Source organism: Triticum aestivum, chromosome 2B (assembly GCF_018294505.1).
Source record: "Triticum aestivum cultivar Chinese Spring chromosome 2B, IWGSC CS RefSeq v2.1, whole genome shotgun sequence".
Lineage (NCBI taxonomy): Eukaryota > Viridiplantae > Streptophyta > Magnoliopsida > Poales > Poaceae > Triticum > Triticum aestivum.
In genome coordinates, this window is record NC_057798.1 from 750,087,459 (window position 1) to 750,101,314 (window position 13,856).

The following is a 13,856-nucleotide window of genomic DNA, read 5'->3' on the forward strand; positions in this document are numbered from 1 at the left end:
GCCGAAGCCTTAGCAGCCTTTAAGCATAACGTCCGAGACGAATGGCTCGCCAGACACCTCGGCCAGGAAAAACCAAGAACAATGGCCGCGCTAACAAGCCTCATGACCCGCTTTTGCGCGGGGGAAGATAGCTGGCTGGCAAGATGCAGCACCAGCGACCCGAGTACATCCGAGGTCAGGGATGGAAATGGGAAATCACGACGCAGAAAAGATCAGCGCCGGAATAAGGAAAATGGCCCAAATAGCACGGCGGTCAACGCCGGATTCAAAAGCTCTCGGCCGAATAATAAAACACTGCCTCTCAAGGACAACAGTGATGAGCTATCCAACCTAAACAAAATCTTGGATAGGATATGTCAAATACATAGTACCCCCGGGAAGCCTGCAAACCATACCCACAGAGATTGTTGGGTCTTCAAGCAGTCCGGCCGACTTAACGCCGAACACAAGGGGCTCGACACACCAAGCGAAGACGACGACGAACCCCACAAGCAGCACGCCGGAAAACAGAAGACTTTCCCACTAGAAGTCAAAACAGTGAACTCACTTCATGTGATAACACAGAAACATAGTGCGGCACCTGCTATACCAGGACACCGTCCGCAGAATGGGGATAGACCCTATAGAAATTCACCATAGCAGCACTTCCTTCAAAGGAGTGACGCCTGGCCTTTATGCCAAATGTACAGGCTCTGTACTACTAGAGGTCGTGTTCGGTTCATCCGACAACCTCTGTCGCGAAAAGCTCATTTTCCATATCGCCCCATTCAAAAGTAGCTATCAAGCACTACTGGGACGCGAAGCATTCGCCCGCTTTAACGCAATACCGCATTACACGTCTCTTACGCTTAAAATGCCTGGTCCGCATACTGCATAAGGATCTGAGTGTTCCTCGACCACGGAAAACGTGAGACTGCGTTGACAGCCGCACACTAATCCGACCTTGCTGGTCAAAGCCCTAAAAACAGGTCATTCAGACCTTGGACACGGTTAGGCGAGTCCGGCATAAATAAACAAGGGGCTTCACCGCCGCATACCCCTTTACAAGGGGCTGCGCGTATAAACAATGAGAGCCAATAAAGCTCAAATTCATCATACTTTATTTTAACTACACCTTTTGCACAATATTTTTCCAAACTAAGTTCTTCTCCTTTACAGATGAAGCGCGTGCTACACCCGTCCAGGATACAGCACAACGGAGACACAGGCGCAGACGTGCAGCAGGGACCCGTTACAAGGATTCTTTTCAGATTAAGACCCTGCGTAAACCTTTCTTACTGTCTCTTGTTGATACACATCCCCCGGTTTCTTACCATAACCGAGGAGGAGGCTGGCGTTTTGGCATCGGCCGCGTCAGAAGTTCTCGCCCGTACCTGGACACTAGGGGCTTAGGGCATTGTTCTGCCCGGTATCATAAAGACCGAATACCTCAGGGAGTGTTCGGCGTCTCGAGTTAGGCCTTATATGCATCAGCTCCGAATCATGTCTTTGGTCAAATGTTGGGTTTGCCCGGCTCCTGTGTTTTGCTGCCTTACGTTCCGCTCCATCGGCTAACGCGGCACCAGGAGAACTACTGCGATTGTGCCCCGGTTCGGCCGGGCGAGCACCTCAGTAGAGAAAGCCGAAAACTGACTGTCATGATATAGCGAGAGACTGGTCAACCACTCGATCGACTACTGGAATGTTTAGAATTCCTCCGCTTTGACGAAGGACCGCTTCCCGGTCAGGCACATACGCGCCCCGAGTTCGGAGAGCGCGGTGCCTCTAGGGGCTATATCTAGCCCCACCTTCGAGCTCCTATGGCTAAGTGAAAGTGATAAAGCATTATAGTCCGGTTGCCTACTTTGCTATGCTATCACCTCCTTCAAAGGACCAAGACGTTGGATTAAGTGTGAAAAAGCGCTTTTCTTTTGCAAACACCCCCGCACCATGTGCGTGGGGGCTGAAGCCAAAGACTGCCATCTTTCAGGTTATACATACATATACGGCCGCACAGGAGATAGTTCAATACTTGAACGCACAAGTATAAAAAGCTATTACATTATAAACATGATCTCACAAATCATACACGTCATTTGAACATAACATCTTTCGAGCACTGCAACTCTATTAAACGAGCGCCCTGCAGGACTTCCTCAAAATAGTGCTCGGCGGGTAATCGGCTTTTGTCCGAACCCCGGGATGCAACAGCGGTGGCATCCATCTCCGCCCAGTATGTCTTAACACGGGCAAGAGCCATCCGTGCACCCTCTATGCATGCCGACCGCTTCATCGCCTCGATATGCGGCACCGCCCCAAGGAATTGCTGCAACAAGCCAAAATAACTCTCCGGCTTGGGCCTTTCTGGCCATAGATGAGCCACCACATCCGTCATGGCAAGTCCGGACAACCTATTCAGCTCAGCCCACTCGCCAACCGATCAGTCAACGGAAGTGGACGCTCCGAACTATGGAATTGAGACCAGAAAAGCTCTTCCATTTTGTGATCCTTCTGGCTTCGGAAGTGCACGACTGCGTCTGCCGCACTCGCCGCCAAATCCAGATAAGGATCCTCCGCACCACACAATTGGCCCAACTGAGCATACTTCGGATCCGTGAACTTCCTACGCAGCAGAAAGGGCTTTCCAGCCGCAATGTCTCCGGCCTGACGCAGTTCCTCCTTCATAGCATGCATCGCACTACGGGCATCCTTGGCTTCGGCAACGGCTTTCTTCAGGTCCTCTTGCTCCGCTCGGCGTTCTCTTTCAACAACCTCATAGCAGTCGGTAGCATCTTTTAATTTCACGGCCATTCCGGCCATCTCCTCCCTGCTTCGGCAGTGAACAGCCTTTTCGGCTTTTAGCTCTTCCGCTGCCTTCGAGGCAGCCGCATCACTTTTCCTGGCTTGCTCCTTGGCTCGAGCAAGCTCTGCTCGAAGGTCTTCCACAGCAGCGGCACCATCTGCATCAAGCATACAAATTGTAAGGAACGGGCATCAGCTCCCTTACTCGGTGACCGCGGAGCAACCACTTACCTTGTGACTCGTCAAGTCGTTTATTGACCAGCGCGATGTCCGCATCCGCAACGTCGAGTTGCCGCTTCAGCTTGGCAGCTCCATCAGTCCGGCTAGCCACCGATCGTTCCACCACCTGCATAGGAAAGGCGACATTCTATAACTGAGATTATGATCCTCAGCACGCTGTCACTTTCGACAGCATACCAAGTCTCAGGGGCTACTATCTATACAGGGCGCACTCCATGTGCAAAACTGTCAAAAGGTATGTCATTTTTTGCGTACCTCAAACCACGTCAGCAAGCTTCCGACGGCCTCATACAACCCGCTCTCGGCGGATGAGATCCTTTCAATCACCATACTCATTAATGTGCAGTGATCTTCTTAGATAGACGCCCTCTCGAGCAAATCCTGCAACTCCACCGGCCGTACTCCAGTGGGTGCCGAACTCCCCGGCCCCGCCGGACTCGGGGAGACCCTCCGTGACGACACCTCAGGGTCGTCCGCCCACCCGACGGGGCGGCAGATGTAGGCGTTTCGCTCTCCATCATCTCCGGACGAAGGTCCCCCGAAGATGAGCTCTGCTGTGAAGGGCTGAGATCCGAACTACAAGGTGAAAACTTCGGTTAACCTTAGAAATAAAGTAGGGATGTCCCCTATTACAAAACCCCCCTTTTTACTTACAGCTCGCTGGAGGGCTGATTCCTTTGGGGAGATTGTGCGGCCGGGGCTCTTCCCGGCATGGGACCTTCCGGTGATTTCCTTCCCCGCTTTGAGGCCTTGGCCTCCGGGTCTTCGGAAGCGGTCCTCTTCTCCCCCTGGAGGGAGGGACCCTCATTTCCCCCCTCACTGCAAGCCTTCTTGGCAGAGGTGGTAGTTTCCATGTGCCCCCCTTTGCCCTCCTCCGAAGGTGCAACCTCCAACATTTTAATTAACACGGGATCCGGTGTGGTCTCAGGGAGGGGGGCCGGACACCGTATCAATTTTGCTTGCGCTATCCACTCTTGTTCAAGGGATAGCTGGTTAAAAGGCAAACCCATGATAAATAAATGGACAATGTGTCCGGACACAGGGCTACTTACTTGGGTATCCGGGCGATTGCAGCTTAGGCCAGCATCCTCGGTCAAGTCCGGACGCATCTCTTGTGATCCGAAGAACAGTTCGTACATCTCCACGGGTGTCAAACCCATGAAGTGTTGGAGAGCTCGTGATCCCTCGGGATTAAATTCCCACAGGCGGAGGGGGCAACGTTTGTAGGGCAGAAGGCGCCGAATTACCATAACCTGTGTCACTACGACCAGATTGATCTCCCCTTCCTGGAGGTCTCGAATCCGGCCCTGCAACAAGGGTACGTCTTTGGACGGCCCCCAGTCAAGCCCTTTGTTGACCCATGACGTCAGCCATTGTGGAGGGCCCGGGCGAAAGACGGGCGGCGGCCTTTGCCTGCTGCCCTTGGGAGCGGTGATATAGAACCACTCCTGTTGCCACAAACCGAGCTCCTCCTGAAAAGAGCCCTCGGGCCATGGAGCATCGGCCCTCTTGTTTATAACCGCCCCACCGCACTCTGCCTGATGCCCCGCAATCATCTTCGGCTCCACGTTGAAGGTTTTGAGCCACAAGCCGAAGTGAGGGGTAGTGCAGAGGAAGGCTTCGCAGACGACAATGAATGATGAGATGTGGAGGATGGACTCCAGAGCCAAGTCGTGAAATTCCAGCCCATAGTAAAACATGAGCCCCCTCACGAAGGGATCCATTGGGAAGCCTAAACCCCGACGGAGGTGAGACACGAACACGACACTCTCGCCGGGCTCGGGAGTATGAATAACTTGCCCTTGGGCAGGCAACCTATGCGAAATCTCATAGGTTAAGTACCTGGCGTCTCTCAGCTTGAGCACGTCCTCTTCCGTGACAGAGGAGGGCATCCACCGGCCCCGTAGGTCGGAGCCGGACATTGTCGAAGGTCGAAAGTACCCGAATCTGGAGCCTTGGGTGTTGGAACTCGGGGCGAGGGGCGGATTCGATTGAGGGTTGAAGAAAAAGAACGGGCCTTGGTCTCATTATAAAGAGGGAGAATACCAAGAGCCGTCCCCGTGACCGTTTGGAACCCGCCTTCGATGGAGGGGGCGTGGCAACGGGCGCGGTTGGGTTACCCACGTCCGTATTAATGAGAATCCCGGAATAAGGGGAACACGATCTCTGCTTCGACAAGACGTGCCAAGGAAACCGCTTCGCTAAACGCGCTGAGGTGGTACAATAAAAACAATTCGAGTAAAGGCTTGGTAGTGGTGTGACGTCACGCCACAAAATACGTCAGCAGATTGAACTTGTGTAAATATTATTCTCTCTACGGTGGTATGTGGAATTTATTTTGCAGAGCCGGACACTATCCTGGTGTTCACAATCTTCTATAAATTATTCGGAGAAGGAACCCGCCTTGCAACGCCGAAGACAATATGCGCGCTGGACTCGTCGTCATTGAAGCCTGGTTCAGGGGCTACTGAGGGAGTCCTGGACTAGGGGGTGTCCGGATAGCCGAACTATCATCATCGGCCGGACTCCAAGACTATGAAGATACAAGATTGAAGACTTCGTCCCGTGTCCGGATGGGACTTTCCTTGGCGTGGAAGGCAAGCTTGGCAATACGGATGTGTAGATCTCCTACCATTGTAACCGACTCTGTGTAACCCTAGCCCTCTCCGGTGTCTATATAAACCGGATGGCTTTAGTCCATAGGACGAACAACAATCATACCATAGGCTAGCTTCTAGGGTTTAGCCTTCTTGATCTCGTGGTAGATCTACTCTTGTAATACCCACATCATCAATATCAATCAAGCAGGACGTAGGGTTTTACCTCCATCAAGAGGACCCGAACCTAGGTAAAACATTGTGTCCCTTGTCTCCTGTTACCATCCGCCTAGACGCACAGTTCGGGACCCCCTGCCCGAGATCCGCCGGTTTTGACACCGACAGGTGGGAAGTAGGCGGAGAGCGTCCCCAATCCCTCCAAAGGAGAGCGGGTATGCTTCGTCCCCTACTTAATAAGGGGACTCGGATTTCCCATACATCCGTTTCTCCGGGGGCTCCTGGAGTTCTATGGACTCCAACTTCACCATCTTACACCTGCCTCCATTTTACACATCGCGAGCTTTGTAGCTCTTTGCGAGCTATTCTTGGGCATCGAGCCCCATTTTGCATTGTGGAAGAGACTGTTTTGCCTCGTACCCCGTTCTCACGAGGGGTCGATATATCAAGTGGGCGGAGCCGAAATATGGCGCATCGCCGGGACCGGATATCTATCCGGAACCCCGAAGAAGGCGTCTGAAGACTAGCCTTCGGAGTGGTTCTATATGGAAGACGCCCCGCTGCCGGATCCAGTTCGGATCGGCCTCTAGGAGTTTAGCAACGCTCCCTTGAAGAAACGCCTAAGTTGGCGCCCGCGGAGCCCTCAACGGGAAGATGATAGGAGCGTCCAATATCTGATGGGCCGGATACGGTTACTGGCCCATTCCGGATTAACCATGATTGGAGTAATGGCCACATGCATTATGCGAGGGGTGCAGCCGCTCCAATATAGGGGCCACCCCATGTGGGATTTCAACGGGGAGAATGACGCCACCCGTCATGGCCGCAAAGGGCCGGGATCGGCCGCCGATCTGGTGAAGATCCTGTCCGGCTTGTACAAGGGGGAGAAGGAGGACTTCCACCACACGAGTCCATTGAATGGATTCTCCATGAATAACCCTCGGAGCTGGGTAAGCGGATGTTTATATATCCGATCCGTGCTTTCAAAGATAAGTGTCTTACTTTATGATTTCGACGCAGGAACTGCGCCGGGATGTGGAGGGCATAGAAAGCCCGACTCCGCAATCCGAGGATCCGGGAAGATCCCTTGATCCGGCCTCTGGAGAGGATTCGGACATAATGGTGGAACTGATTGACGGGGTGTTCCACCAGCTCAGCATAGACAATGCTCTAGTCGCCATTACGGCTGACTACCCCGGTTTATCTCCGGCTTCCCAGGTGAGTACGATCGAAGTCCTGACACCGTTACTTTTTAATGCTTATTTCTGACCACCGTGTACCAACGGTGCTTCGCAGGAGGTGCCTTTACGGCGGGAAGCCGAGCCCGCGGCGACTGTCCAACCAGGGTCAGTGCAGCCCAGCAGGCGGAAGAGGAGTGCGGCGCGAATCGAAACTTCGCCGCAAAGGTATGGCGCACTTTGTCTTTTAAGGGAAACACTCCTAGGAGGTATATTAATGCTCATGATTCTTCCAGGAGAAAGGGCGCTCGCCGGACTGAGCCCGGAGAGGTTGCCAACCAAGCCTCCGCCAGCCAAGCTCCAACGCCTGGTCCGGAGGGAGAGGCGAGCGCAAGGCGCGAGCCGGATGCTCCTTCAATGGAGGATGCCGACAGGTTGTCCGCCACCAGGTCTGAGGTGGAGAGCGCCATGAATCACAGGCGCCGTCGGACAGTTCTTCGTGACGCGTGTTTCTCCCCAGAGGCATTGAATGCCTTTAATGCGGGAGACGCGCACCTCCGTGCTGCTCAAGATGGTTTAACCAGCGCCACAGAGAAGTATGTGAAAGACATACGAGTGAGGAATTTTAATAGTTATATATGCCAGTAGCCCCCGAGACTTAAAATAGTTAAACTAACTGATTTAAGGATCATTTGTTATGCAGGATCTTACGGAGAAGAATACCCACCTGTCCCAGGAGCTTCAAGAATGCAAGGCCCAACTTGAGGCCGCACTAGCCGCTGCTGGGGGAGCCACAGAGACCCCCTCTGGTAATTCATATTTCGAAAGGAGAAGTAGTTTATGAAGTGCGGCGTGTGTGTATAGTCTGACAATAATATTGCAGAGGGTGCCGGACTAGATCCGGACAAGCAACATCTGCTGCGCCAGCTGAAGGCCGGCGAGAAGGTGCTTATGAGGGTGCAGCAGGAGAGGAACAAACTCCAAGATGCCAACACCCAGCTGGCCGAAGAACTAAAAGATGTTCGGGTCCAGCTGTCTAAATCCGTAAAGGAGAATCGGTGGCTTCGTCGCGGCATTTATAGTAAGTGCTTGAGCAAACTCTTTTGAAAAGAAGAGTTCGGCGAGGAAGTCGATTGACAGAAATGTGTCTGTAGGTGTGCTCACGGGTCGTCCGGCGGAGGAGATGTTGGGGAACGTTGCAGAAAATAAAAAAATTCCTACGGTTTCACCAAGATCCATTTATGAGTTCATCTAAGCAACGAGTCATGGGAGAGAGATTGCATCTACATACCACTTGTAGATCGCGCGCGGAAGCGTTCAAGGGAACGGTGATGATGGAGTCGTACTCGCCGTGATTCAAATCACCGATGACCAAGTGCTGAACGGACAGCACCTCCGCGTTCAACACACGTATGATACGGACAACGTCTCCTCCTTCTTGATCTAGCAAGGGGGGAAGAGAGGTTGAGGAAGAAGGCTCCAGCAGCAGCATGACGGCGTGATGATGGTGGAGAGGCAGTACTCCGACAGGGCTTCGCCAAGCGCTCAACGGAGGAGGAGAGGTGTTGGGGAGGGGAGGGGCTGCGCCTTGGATCAGGTGTTCAGCCCTCCCCTCGCCCCTCTATTTATAGGGGAAGGGGGAATGGGGCCGGCCCCCTCTAGATGAGATCTAGAGGGGGGGGGGCGGCAGCCAGGTAGGGGGCTTGCCCCCCAAGCAAAGGGGGTGCGCCCCCTTTAGGGTTCCCACCCAACCCTAGGCGCATGGGCCCAAGGGGGGGGCGCCCAGCCCTCTAGGGGCTGGTTCCCTGCCCCATGCGGCCCATGAGGCCCTCCGAGAGGGGTGGCCCCTCCCGGTGGACCCCCGGAACCCTTCCGGTGGCCCCGGTACAATACCGATATGCCCCCGAAACTTTTCGGTGTCCGCATGACAACTTCCCATATATAAATCTTTACCTCCGGACCATTCCGGAACTCCTCGTGACGTCCGGGATCTCATCCGGGACTCCGAACAACATTCGGTAATCACATACAAGTCTTCCTAATAACCCTAGCGTCACCGAACCTTAAGTGTGTAGACCATACGGGTTCGGGAGACACGCACACATGACCGAGACGGCTCTCCGGTCAATAACCAACAGCGGGATCTGGATACCCATGTTGGCTCCCACATGCTCCTCGATGATGTCATCGGATGAACCACGATGTCGAGGATTCAATCAACCCCGTATGCAATTCCCGTTGTCAGACGGTATGTTACTTGCCCGAGACTCGATCGTCGGTATCCCAATACCTCGTTCACTCTCGTTACCGGCAAGTCACTTTACTCGTACCGTAATGCATGATCCCGTGACCAGACACTTGGTCACCTTGAGCTCATTATGATGATGCACTACCGAGTGGGCCCACTGATACCTCTCCGTCATACGGAGTGACAAATCCCAGTCTCGATCCGTGTCAACCCAACAGACACTTTTGGAGATACCTGTAGTGCACCTTTATAGTCACCCAGTTACGTTGTGACGTTTGGTACACCCAAAGCACTCCTACGGTATCCGGGAGTTACACGATCTCATGGTCTAAGGAAGAGATACTTGACATTGGAAAAGCTCTAGCAAAACAAACTACACGATCTTGTGCTATGCTTAGGAATGGGTCTTGTCCATCACATCATTCTCCTAATGATGTGATCCCGTTGTCAACGACATCTAATTTCCATAGTCAGGAAACCATGACTATCTGTTGACCAACGAGCTAGTCAACTAGAGGCTTACTAGGGACGTATTGTGGTCTATGTATTCACACGTGTATTACGATTTCCGGATAATACAATTATAGCATGAATAAAAGACAATTATCATGAACAAGGAAATATAATAATAATGCTTTTATTATTGCCTCTAGGGCATATTTCCAACAGTCTCCCACTTGCACTAGTGTTAATAATCTAGTTACATTGTGATGAATCGAACACCCATAGAGTTTTGGTGTTGATCATGTTTTGCTCGCGAGAGAGGTTTAGTCAACGGATCTGCGACATTCAGATCCGTATGTACTTTGCAAATATCTATGTCTCCATCTTGAACATTTTCACGGATGGAGTTGAAGCGACACTTGATGTGCCTGGTCTTCTTGTGAAACATGGGCTCCTTGGCAAGGGCAATAGCTCTAGTGTTGTCACAGAAGAGTTTGATCGGCCCCGACGCATTGGGTATGACTCCTAGGTCGGTGATGAACTCCTTCACCCAAATTGCTTCATGCGCTGCCTCCGAGGCTGCCATGTACTCCGCTTCACATGTAGATCCCGCCACGACGCTCTGCTTGCAGCTGCACAAGCTTACTGCTCCACCATTCAACATATACACGTATCCGGTTTGTGACTTAGAGTCATCCAGATCTGTGTCGAAGCTAGCGTCGACGTAACCCTTTACGACGAGCTCTTCGTCACCTCCATAAACGAGAAACATGTCCTTTGTCCTTTTTAGGTACTCTAGGATATTCTTGACCGTTGTCCAGTGTTCCTTGCCGAGATTACTTTGGTACCTTCCTACCAAACTTACGGCAAGGTTTACATTAGGTCTGGTACACAGCATGGCATACATAATAGATCCTATGGCTGAGACATAGGGGATGACGCTCATCTCTTCTTTATCTTTTGCCGTGGTCGGGCATTGAGCCGAGCTCAATCTCACACCTTGCAGTACAGGCAAGAACCCTTTCTTGGACTGATCCATTTTGAACTTCTTCAAAATCTTGTCAAGGTATGTGCTTTGTGAAAGACCTATGAGGCGTCTCGATCTATCCCTATAGATCTTGATGCCTAATATATATGCAGCTTCTCCAAGGTCCTTCATTGAAAAACACTTATTCAAGTAGGCCTTTAATGTTGTCCAAGAATTCTATATCATTTCCCATCAAAAGTATGTCATCTACATATAATATGAGAAATGCTACAGAGCTCCCACTCACTTTCTTGTAAACGCAGGCTTCTCTATAAGTCTGCATAAACCCAAACGCTTTGATCATCTCATCAAAGCGAATGTTCCAACTCCGAGATGCTTGCACCAGCCCATAAATGGATCGCTGGAGCTTGCACACTTTGTTAGCATTCTTAGGATCGACAAAACCCTCCGGCTGCATCATATACAGTTCTTCCTTAAGATGCCCGTTAAGGAATGCCGTTTTGACGTCCATCTGCCATATCTCATAATCATAGTATGCGGCTATTGCTAACATGATTCGGACGGACTTAAGCTTTGCTACAGGAGAGAAAGTCTCATCGTAGTCAATCCCTTGAACTTGCCGATAACCCTTAGCGACAAGTCGAGCTTTATAGATGGTGACATTACCATCTGCGTCTGTCTTCTTCTTAAAGATCCATTTGTTTTCTATCGCTCGCCGATCATCGGGCAAGTCAGTCAAAGTCCATACTTTGTTTTCATACATGGATTCTATCTCGGATTTCATGGCTTCTAGCCATTTGTTGGAATCTAGGCCCGCCATCGCTTCTTCATAGTTCGAAGGTTCACCGTTGTCTAACAACATGATTTCCAGGACAGGGTTGCCATACCACTCTAGTGTGGAACATGTCCTTGTGGACCTACGAAGTTCAGTAGCAACTTGATCAGAAGTTCCTTGATCATCATCATTAATTTCCTCTCCAGTTGGTGTAGGCACCACAGGAACGTTTTCCTAAGCTGCACTACTTTCCGGTTCAAGAGGTAGTACTTCATCGAGTTCTACTTTCCTCCCACTTACTCCTTTCGAGAGAAACTCTTTTTCCAGAAAGGATCCGTTCTTGGCAACAAAGATCTTGCCCTCGGATCTTAAGTAGAAGGTATACCCAATGGTTTCCTTAGGGTATCCTATGAAGACGCATTTTTCCGACTTGGGTTCGAGCTTTTCAGGTTGAAGTTTCTTGACATAAGCATCGCATCCCCAAACTTTTAGAAACGACAGCTTAGGTTTCTTCCCAAACCATAATTCATACGATGTCGTCTCAACGGATTTAGACGGTGCCCTATTTAAAGTGAATGTAGCTGTCTCTAGAGGGTATCCCCAAAATGATAGCGGTAAATCGGTAAGAGACATCATAGATCGCACCATATCCAATAGAGTGCGATTACGATGTTTGGACACACCGTTACGCTGAGGTGTTCCAGGCGGCATGAGTTGTGAAACGATTCCACATTTTCTTAAGTGTGTACCAAATTCGTGACTTAAATATTCTCCTCCACGATCCGATCATAAGAATTTTATCTTTCGGTCACGTTGATTCTCTACTTCATTCTGAAATTCCTTGAACTTTTCAAAGGTCTCTGACTTGTGTTTCATCAAGTAGACATACCCATATCTACTCAAGTCATCAGTGAGAGTGAGAACATAACGATATCCTCCGTGAGCCTCAACGCTCATTGGCCCGCACACATCGGTATGTATGATTTCCAAAAAGTTGGTTGCTCGCTCCATTGTTCCGGAGAACGGAGCCTTGGTCATTTTACCCATGAGGCATGGTTTGCATGTGTCAAATGATTCATAATCGAGAGACTCTAAAAGTCCATCAGCATGGAGCTTCTTCATGCGCTTGACACCAATGTGACCAAGGCGACAGTGCCACAAGTATGTGGGACTATCGTTATCAACTTTACATCTTTTGGTATTCACGCTATGAATATGTGTAACATTATGTTCGAGATTCATTAAGAATAAACCATTGACCATCAGGGCATGACCATAAAACATATCTCTCATATAAATAGAACAACCATTATTCTCGGATTTAAATGAGTAGCCATCTCGTATCAAACGAGATCCAGATACAATGTTCATGCTCAAACTTGGCACTAAATAACAATTATTGAGGTTTAAAACTAATCCCGTAGGTAAATGTAGAGGTAGCGTGCCGACGGCAATCACATCGACCTTGGAACCATTCCCGACGCGCATCGTCACCTCGTCCTTCGCCAGTCTCCGCTTATTCCGCAGCTCCTGCTGTGAGTTACAAATGTGAGCAACGGCACCGGTATCAAATACCCAGGAGTTACTACGAGTACTGGTAAGGTACACATCAATTACATGTATATAAAATATACCTTTAGTGTTGCCGGCCTTCTTGTCCGCTAAGTATTTGGGGCAGTTCCGCTTCCAGTGACCCTTCCCCTTGCAATAAAAGCACTCAGTCTTAGGCTTGGGTCCATTCTTTGACTTCTTCCCGGCAACTGGCTTACCGGGCGCGGCAACATCTTGCCGTCCTTCTTGAAGTTCTTCTTACCCTTGCCCTTCTTGAACTTAGTGGTCTTATTGACCATCAACACTTGATGTTCTTTCTTGATTTCAACCTCTGCTGACTTCAGCATTGAGAATACTTCAGGAATGGTCTTCACCATCCCCTGCATATTGTAGTTCAACACAAAGCTCTTGTAGCTCGGTGAGAGCGACTGAAGGATTCTGTCAATGACCACCTCTTCCGGGAGGTTGATCTCCAACTGGGACAGGCGGTTGTGCAACCCAGACATTTTGAGTATGTGCTCACTGACAGAACAGTTTTCCTCCATCTTACAACTATAGAACTTGTCGGAGACTTCATATCTCTCGACCCGGGCATGAGCTTGGAAAACCATTTTCAGCTCCTCGAACATCTCATATGCTCCGTGCTTCTCAAAACGTTTTTGGAGCCCCGGTTCAAGCTGTAAAGCATGCCGCACTGAACAAGGGAGTAATCATCAGCACGTGATTGCCAAGTGTTCATAACGTCTTGGTTCTCTGGGATGGGTGCTTCACCTAGCGGTGGATCTAGGACATAATCTTTCTTGGCTGCTATGAGGATGATCCTCAGGTTCGGGACCCAGTCTGAATAGTTGCTGCCATCATCTTTCAGCTTGGTTTT